Below are 8,595 nucleotides of genomic sequence, written 5' to 3' on the forward strand. Positions count from 1 at the left end.
CTCTCTCTCTCCCTTCTCCCCCTCCTTTCGTGTTTCCTTTTCTCTGTGTCATTTCTCTCCTCGCGCTCCCCCACCCCACCATCTCTCCAGGGAAGAACTTGGTATCCGTGCCAACTTTTCCCCTCCCCTCCCCTCCTCCCTCTCCCCTCTTCCCCTCTCCCAACTGCTGCCAGCCGGCGTCAGCGCCGAATTGCCATCTCCTTGAGCTCTCTGTGGAGCAATCTCGGGGAGCAGTAAGGTGTGACGCGGGCTCTGCCGGCTTCGCAGCACCGCCTGCGGAAAGAGCGCGGGATGGAGGAGGAAGATTAAGAGAAATCGGCGCGGGGCTCGGCTGCCATTGGTGTGCGGAGCGAGGAGGAAGGGAGCGGCGGGCGGGGGAGAGGACGGGGGAAACCAGCAGCTGTCGGCCTAATTCTTCTAACACTCTGCTTGTGGTCATATTAGAAAAACAGATTATGCCCCTCGGTGCCACTCACTTATACTTGACATACGTTAATGTTCTATATCTCCATTCCCGGGTCTCGATGCGGTGGACTTGGGGCCAGGAGACCGGGCCGAGCGGCCAAGGGGCACAGACGAGCCTGTCCTCTCGCTCGCGACCTCTTGCTGCCCTTAGAAAGCGAGCTGCACCCAGCTTTCGCCAGATGCCACCAGTGGGCCCAGTGCTCCGCGACCCCTAGGAGGCAGAGGTCAGAGGACCTCGAAGCCGGTTGCCCTACAAGTCACCTTCCTCACTTGGGGTCTCACCGTGGGGCCAAGGAGAGTAGCTCTGTGGCGCCCCCACCCCTAGCCTTTTTGGGAGCCCTCCACTGCAGTCAGAAGTCGGGGGCAGGGGGCAGAGAACGGAGTCTTGGATAATGACGCCCCAGAGGGGGGTCACAAAGAAACCTTAAAAAAAAAAAAAAAAAAAAAAAAAAAAAAAAAAAGAAAGAAAGAAAGAAAAAGAAACCTTGACTAGAAAAAGGCCAGGATTGTTTCTGGGTTGCTATGGAAACCAGGTTTCCTCCTCCTGGCAGGAAGCGAGGAGTGTCTGAGGCCTTCTCCGTCCGCCAATCCCGAAGGCTGCGTGGCTGGGCGGAGCCTGCTGGGCCGAGGGCGGGGCGGGGCTTGGGGGGCAGGCCAGGCCCTCCCGCCCTCCAGTCCGGAGCCCCTTGACCCTGCCATGCCTGCCTCTCCCTCCAACATTCAGTCAGAGAAGGCTTTTTCCTCTAGTGCCTCGGCCTCTGAGGAGACCTGTTGCTTAGCAACCGCTAGTGCCTTCCTAATAATTCGCAGGGGCTGAGAGATACAGTGTCTGTCTCTGTATTCAGTCCCCTCCCCTGTCTATATTTAATAGCTGAAGCCCTGCCTTGGGTTCCCTCGGCGTCTGCTGTAGAGGGCTGGCAGGGTGCTTAAGGACTTCTCCCCAGGACGTGTGGGAGAAGGCAGAGTGGACAGGGGCCAGGGGAGCTGGGGAGTCATTCTCCTGACCACAGGTAGAGCCGAGGGAAAGTACCTAGAACACAGAGACATCCGCAGGGATGCCTAGGGCCAGCTCCGGACCGGAGCAGAGCCCGAGGCTGCTTCCCGCGCTCCCTGCTGCCCCTGCCTGCTGACCACTTCCCATCCAGGGCTCTCAGTCCGAGGGAGAGAGCCCTGCAGTTTGTTCCCTACATCTGCATGTTGGTATCCAAGGGGGGGCGCTGTGCCAAAGTAGGGCCCCTAAGTCCTGGGTGTGTCTCAGAGTCCTGTGGTCACTAGGACGGAATTCTGAACTCCTCCAAAAAGCGTCCCCAACTGGCCTGACAACTCTGCACCCCAGTAGTGCCAGAGCACTGGCTTTGGGCAGCCCTCCCTTTACCCTCCTGTGTTGTGGGCTATTACCTGCTTAACCTTTTAAATCCCTCCTTGCTGTAAGGTTTACCTTGCTGGATTTTGCAGGCTCTATTAAAGTAATATGTTAATGCAAACGCTGAACAGTCCGATTCCACTTTCAGGTGGATGGCTGGAGCAAAGAAGTCGTCCTGTACCCTGCCTGACCCTGAGCTCAGGCTCCGGCAGCTCTGCCTCTGCCCGCCGCTTCCACTGCCCTACTGCAAGCAGTCGGTCGGGCTGCAGCTCTTCGCCCCTGGTGGGGGTGGAGCAGGCTGGGAGTTATAAATTCAAACCAAACAGAGCTGTCTCGGCACAGCCATATGGTGGCATCCCTGTCATCTTCCTCACCTTCAGGCCCAACCTCAGACCTTGGTCCCCAGCGGCTGAGACAGCAGCCTGCCTGACACCATCCTCCCTGACCTGCTACTTCCCGGCCAGCACCCTCACTGCATCGTGCTAGCTCATAGACACACACAGTTTCACCCACCATACCCCCCTTCTCCGAACCTCTTCCAACCCGAGCCTTCTGTGGGAGACAGATGGGGTGTCTGTGATGGAAAAGGCTCTGGGCTCTATGCCGCCTTGAGTGGGCAGCCCCCTCCCCAGCTCCCCGCCGCTCCCTCTCCCCACCTAAGACACTCAGATTCACCCCAGGCACCCCTGGGAGCTGCCGAGGAGGCCAACCCCTCCCAGCTCGGCCTTTACATCTTCTGAAAGGCCAGTGCAAGGTGGAAGTAGTGAGGGGCTGGGGGCCCTGCCAGGGAAGGACAGAGAGGCCTGGGCCCTTCCTTGAAGGCTGATGGCTGGGGCTTGGGACCCTGAGTGGACAGAGGGGATCAAGCCCACGCAGCTCTAGAAATCTGGGGTCCCCAGAGGGAGGCTCAGCACAGGGAGGGGAGAGGGGACTAACATTACTTAGAGCCAAGCACTGCACCAGGGCCACACCTTCCCATCCCTGCTTCCTGGCTAGCAAGTGAGAAGTCAGGCTGAGAGGCTTCTCGGGGTTGGGCCAGTCCTGCTCTGCTTCTGTGATGGCACTGCTGTCTCCTACACTGACTGCTTGAATATGATGAAGTCCCCTAGCCCTGCACATACGCAGCGCCATGTGGCCTGCCGCTTGGGGCAGTGATCTCCTACTTGCTGTGCAGTCGTTTGAATGATGGTCCCAGCGTGCACGGGTGGAAAGTTCCACCAGGGCAGTGACCACGTCGGTCTGTGCTCCCCACAACACCTCCCGTAAGGCAGTGTTTGGATAAACATTTATTGAAAGAACAAATGAATGACCAAGGACATCTCTGTGGTCTACTCTCAGATTCTGGCAACCCAGTGTGAATGAGGGTTCTGGGAGTCAGGCCATCTCACTGTCCCCAGAGGAAACCATTGAGACCAGCCCAGCCCTCATTCAGGTGCCTGGGGCCTGCTCTGGAGAGCCCAGCCCTGCCTGCCCACTCTACAGCTTCCACAGGGCCTAGGAGAATGCAGCACCCCCAGAGCAACTCCTGTGCACAAGCCCGACACCTCTCGCAGGAGCTGGAAAGGAGGGGAGTTCCATCAGAGAAGGGTGCTCTGCAGAAAATCCCTCTTCTCTGCCTCAGCCAAAACTGCAGAGACCATCTGCTACCACCCCTCTGTCTGCTTCTGTCCTCTTTCCCTGGGCTTTGGGAAGGAGCTGGTTAAAGCCAGTAGGAGGGACAGTCAGTTTACATGGAGCAAGATGGGCTTCACGTTCTCTGAAATGCCCAGGAACCTGAGCGCTGAGCCATGCCAGGTGACCAGAACGGGGAACATGGGTCCTGTATCCCTGGCAAGCAGAGTGCACATGGTGGCCCCGAGGAGGTGCAGCCTCCAGCCCAGGGCTCTGGCTGACTTCTTTGCTGCCCTTGCTGTCTGACCTTAAACAGGTCTGAAGGGAATTAAAGTTAGGCCAGGCTGGTCACACTTTTCCCCTGCCCAGCCACACCCTACCCAAGCCTGGTATGAGCACTCAGATAGTCGTCGACCTCCAAGCCCAGAGCATCTCTGCGACTCCGTGCCAATTCCCAATCCTCAGGGCAGCTTCTCACCCAGTCTCCTTCCCTTGATGGTACCCTTCCCGCCCCAATATCTAGGGTCATGAATCTGGAGCCATTCTAGGGAATGTTCTCTCTCTGACCCCACCTGTCCTCTGGGCCCCTACTAAAGCAGGATAATTCAGGCTGCAGGCCAAGTCCTGTGTCCTCATCAAAGGCAACATCTGTCCCCTCCAAGAAGATAACCCTGGAGGGAGGGGGAGAAACAGGCACAAGGGAGAAACCCTAATCTTGCCTGGGCCTTCACCCCACATTCCACTGCAGGCATCGATGGAGTCTGGGGCCCGAAAGCCACAGAGGCCTGCACTTGCCCAGGCCCCACGCAGCCTTCACGCCTCCAAGCCCCCACATCAGAGAGCACCTCCTGGGCTTACCCAGCTACCTGGGCTGCTGCCGCTGCCAAGCGGCCTTCTTTTATTCATGCGTTGTTTTATTGCTGGCAACTGCTGCTGCCTGCCGCTGTTGGAGGCGTTCCTGCCAAATCCATCCCAACATCTTGGCCTGGCATCAGGGCGGCATGCTAATGTGGAAATTTAAAGAGCTGCTCTCGGCTTTAAATCGGAATTTTAAATGAGCAGCAGTGCTCCGAGGGGACCCAGGCAGAATCGAACAGTATCTGATTCACCCTTCTTCCCCCCACACTCTCAGCACCACCCTGAGTACCTCCCACTGCTCCCTATGGTTTGGGATGGTGGCCTGAGACACACGAAGCAGCGGAGCAGGGGGAACCAGGACAAAGGAACTGGTGCAAGCCAGGGTTATCTAGACCAGTGGGGGGGGAGTCTCTCACCCAGGACCGAGGAGGGACCCGCTGCCTGCTGTCATGGGCAGGGAGCAGGGCTAGGATGCTGAAGCCCAGGACCCTTTTCTTCCCATTGTACCTGCAAACAGGAAGAGAGAAGGTGGAATTCCGCAAAGACACCCACACACAGCACAGGCCTCACCCACGCCGGGCTGTGTGCCCACATCAGTGCGTGGGGACTGGCCGGGCGCAAGCTGGGAGCCCCGCGGCACACAGCCACCTGAACTCGCAGATCGCCCTTCACAGGGGGCATTAGTCCCGTGCAGGGCAGTCTTGCTTCCATTTCCGAGCCACTGTCCCAGTATAGGATAAGTTGGCTCCTGCACACTGCTAACATCGACTGCACCCTGGGGTTTCCCTGGCTCACAATGTCCCAGCTCCTGGCAGCCACTTTGAGTCAGCTGGGAGGATGGGGCCCAGAACGGGAGCAGGGGATATCTGGGGTCACTCCTTGTACCTGTCCTGGCCACAGTGTGGTGTCTTCTCTGGTGACCCCTAGCTGATGGGGTCACCCCCAAGGGGTGCTGGGCACAGCCTGTGGCTCTCTGTAACCCCTTTTCCTCACTTGTCTCCAGGAGACAGGTGGCTCCTCGTTATCAGAAAACAGAGCCTACTCTTCAGGAGGCAGGCATGATGCCTGCTTTAGCACAGTACTTCCTAGTCACCTTAGTTGACGGCAGCCTCAAGAATCCGGACACCTTGTCCCCACTGGAAGGCATCACACAGTGACCTCCACCTGACCCTGGGCTGCCAGGCCAAGGGATGCTCCCAGACCTTCCCCAAGATTCTTTCTGTCTCAAAGAAGTAGGCAGCCCCTCAGGGGTTCATGTGGCTGCCAGCCAAGAGGCTTGGGGCAGGCCTGGGGCATGCAGCTGGCACCTGCCCACTGGGTCCCCAAGGAGCACCATCCTCCCCCATCCTATGGCCCCATTCAGATGGTGCCCGGGCTACAGGGAGACAGCTCACCACTCCTCATTCTTGGAGAAAACACTCACCATCTCCCTTCCTGCTACACTCTTACTCCAGGACCCTCCACCACCACTGCGGACCCTGAAGACAGCAGGCAACTGTCCCAGGCAGAACAAAGCTTCACCGAGTGGGGGGACCTAGGGCAGGAGACCTGAAAGGTGAGGCCCAGGCTGTAGGCCAGGGGGAGATTGTCAAGGTCCAGGAATAGATGAGGAAGCAGAACTCTGTGTGAGCGAGAGTACTAGAAACAAGAAGGGCAGGGGCTGAATGACTCTGCCTCTCATCTAATTAGCAACATGCAAATAATATGCAAATAACACCCTCTTTGTTTGGAAGACCACAGGCCTGTGCTTTTTGGAAGTGGATTGCAAATGGACCTGTAGCCAGCACCCTTAGACATGGGACACCCAGGCTTAGGAGAGAAGACAGAGTGTATCCACCTGGCCCCGGCTTATTCTCTGAACGAACTACCTTCTGTGGGCCTCAGTTTCTCTGTGTGAAACAGAAGAGCATCCTGGATGGAGCTAAGGCTTCTTCCCAGCATTGGCATCCTGGGGCTCTGGGATCCGCAGCCCAGTGCCAGTGCAAGCTGGAGGGGTGGATTCTATTCTGGGGTGGAGGCCAAGGCCCTCTTGCCCCTGCCACCCTCCACACCTCCATACACCTGCCATTCCAAGCTTGGGCAGTTTCCTGAAGGCAGGACTTTTTCCTTCCCCACACCTTTCCCCTTTCCTGTGACTAGAATGCCCACCCTAATTTAGTCCCTGGTGGTATTTCAAGCTCAGCCAGGTGATCCAGAATAACCTCCCCTTCTCAAGATTCTATTTTTTAAAATCATTTGTTTGTTTGTTTGTCACAGGGTCTTGCTGTGCAGCTCAGACTCATAGTGATCCTCCTGTCTCAACCCCCCACACACACTCGGATTACAGGTGTGCACCAACAAGCCCGGTTTTGGTGGCTGGCTTGGCACAGGGCTGGCACAGCAGGCAGTACCAGGGATTGAACCCATGTCCTTGCGCTTGCCAGGCAGGTGCTTAGACTACCGAGCTATCTCCCCAGTCTTTCAAGATTCTTAATCACATCCACAAAGCCCACTTTTGTAGATAATATGCACAAGTCCTGAAGAATCACACATGGACAGATTGGGGACGGAGAGGTTATTGTGAACTGAACTCAGGACCTCACACTTCCAGGCAGACACTGTACTGCTGAGCTATCGTCCCACTGTTTGAAACAGGGTCTTGCTTTGTACTTCAGGCTGGCCTTGAGCTCACAACGATCCTCCTGCCTCAGCCTCTGGAGTACTTGGATCGCAAATGGTGCTATTGCGCCTGGCTGGACAGATCTTTTAAGAGTGTGGTCAGACTACCAAAAGAAGCCATGGCGTTTTAAATTTTACCCCAGTTGTGAAGCCTACCATGTGGCAAACCTGGCAGTAGTTTTTTTCTCATCTTATTTGCATCTTACAATAACCCAGAAAGGTAGACAGGAACGCCTCTGTCCTCCAGATGAGGAAGACAAGGCTCAGGGAGAATGAATTAACCACTCAAGATCTAGTAGCGGGGAGACGACACAACTGAAATCCAGGTGAGCTTGGCTCCAGAACCTGGCAGTATTTTTCTTCACCAACAGCCCCTGAACCTACCCCAGCCCCTGGCACTGAGCTCTTGCCCCAGTAGACAGGTGGGAGGATAGACGAGGACCAGCCCAGCCTCCAATGATACTGACTCAAGCTTTCTTTTGCCAAAGCCCCCTCATCACCCCTCTCTCTAATCCCCTCCACCTCTGACCCTGTTCTCAAAAGCTTGGAATCCCCCCTAATTTTCAGCCCCTGCCAACTACTGATGCCCAGAAGGGTGGCACAGTGCCTAAACTTCAGAGAGGAACCAGCAGGTTATGGAAGCAGAGGGACATCTGGAAATCACCTCTTCAAGCCCTCTGCCCACATCCAGGCCTGCTCACAAGGACAGGGACTGACAGGGTCAGGTCTGTGCGCTCAGAAGGGCGAGGCAGCCGCTTCTGCCTTCGGTCCCTTTCTCCAGCCGCAGGTCTCCCAATATTTACATGGGAAGTCCCCACTCAGCTCTAAAACTTTCGGGCAAGCGCAACCGGAGGTGGTCAGTGGTTCAGGCTCTGGGACCTGGTTCTGGAGTCTGCAAAAAGTAAAATGAGATTTTTGGCGAAGTCTTTTCACCTCTCTGGCTCTCTCATTCTTCATCTTTAAAGTGGGATGAGTGAGAACGCCCCACCTCCAAGGGCTGCGGGGGGAGGGGCGGCCGAGCAGAGCCCCGGAAAGCAGCGTCCAGCCCGCGACTTGGAGTGGCAGGTGCTGCAGGAATATTCTGTAACAGCCCTTCAGCCCTCCAGCCAAATCCCTCCATCCTGGATAGCACCGGCTCCTGCTCACCTCCGCCAGTCTGGTCGGCCTTGCGCGCTAGACTGTGAACTCTTCTTGGCAGGATCTTGTTCATTTTTAATCACCGCCCGTCCCCTCCCCAGCGTCTCGCCCGCGCTTGGGCATGCAGGCCCAATATGCGCTCGATAAACGAACGAGCGAGGGCGGGAGTCAGACCCCAGGTCCTGCGAGCCCTGCTCGTTAGGGCACCCCCCAAACACCGGGAACGGGCAGCGACCGCTACGCGGGCGGTGGGGAAGGGAGGCGCTGCGGCTTTAAGATTTCTCCGCGGCGTCCGGTTGCCAGGGCGCGGTTGCCAGGGGCTGCGCGGGGCGGCGTCCCGGCCTTGCGCGCCGCTTCCGCCGCCGCCGCCGCCGCCGCCGCCGCCGCCCGGCCGCGGGCTCGGCTGCTCCGAACCGTCTGGCGGACTTGGCACCGGCCCCCGCTCCTGGTGCCCCCGCGGTGCGTGGCAGGCTGCGGCTTCATTATCCTGATTGATTCCTCCT

At 57.5% G+C, this 8,595-nt stretch overlaps 1 long non-coding RNA gene across 1 annotated transcript; it reads right to left on the reverse strand.

The window, feature by feature from the left end:
* Window positions 1-5,736: 5,736 nt before the first annotated feature.
* On the reverse strand, window positions 5,737-8,333 carry LOC111817350. Its single transcript, XR_002821576.1, has 3 exons — window positions 8,102-8,333; window positions 7,620-7,847; window positions 5,737-5,831 (listed from the first exon to the last, which is right to left on the reverse strand). It is a non-coding gene; the product is annotated as an uncharacterized LOC111817350 (long non-coding RNA).
* Between the last annotated feature and the right edge of the window lie 262 nt (window positions 8,334-8,595).

The sequence above is a fragment of the Octodon degus genome, unplaced genomic scaffold (assembly GCF_000260255.1).
Source record: "Octodon degus isolate 3935 unplaced genomic scaffold, OctDeg1.0 scaffold00056, whole genome shotgun sequence".
NCBI classification, from domain to species: Eukaryota; Metazoa; Chordata; class Mammalia; order Rodentia; family Octodontidae; genus Octodon; species Octodon degus.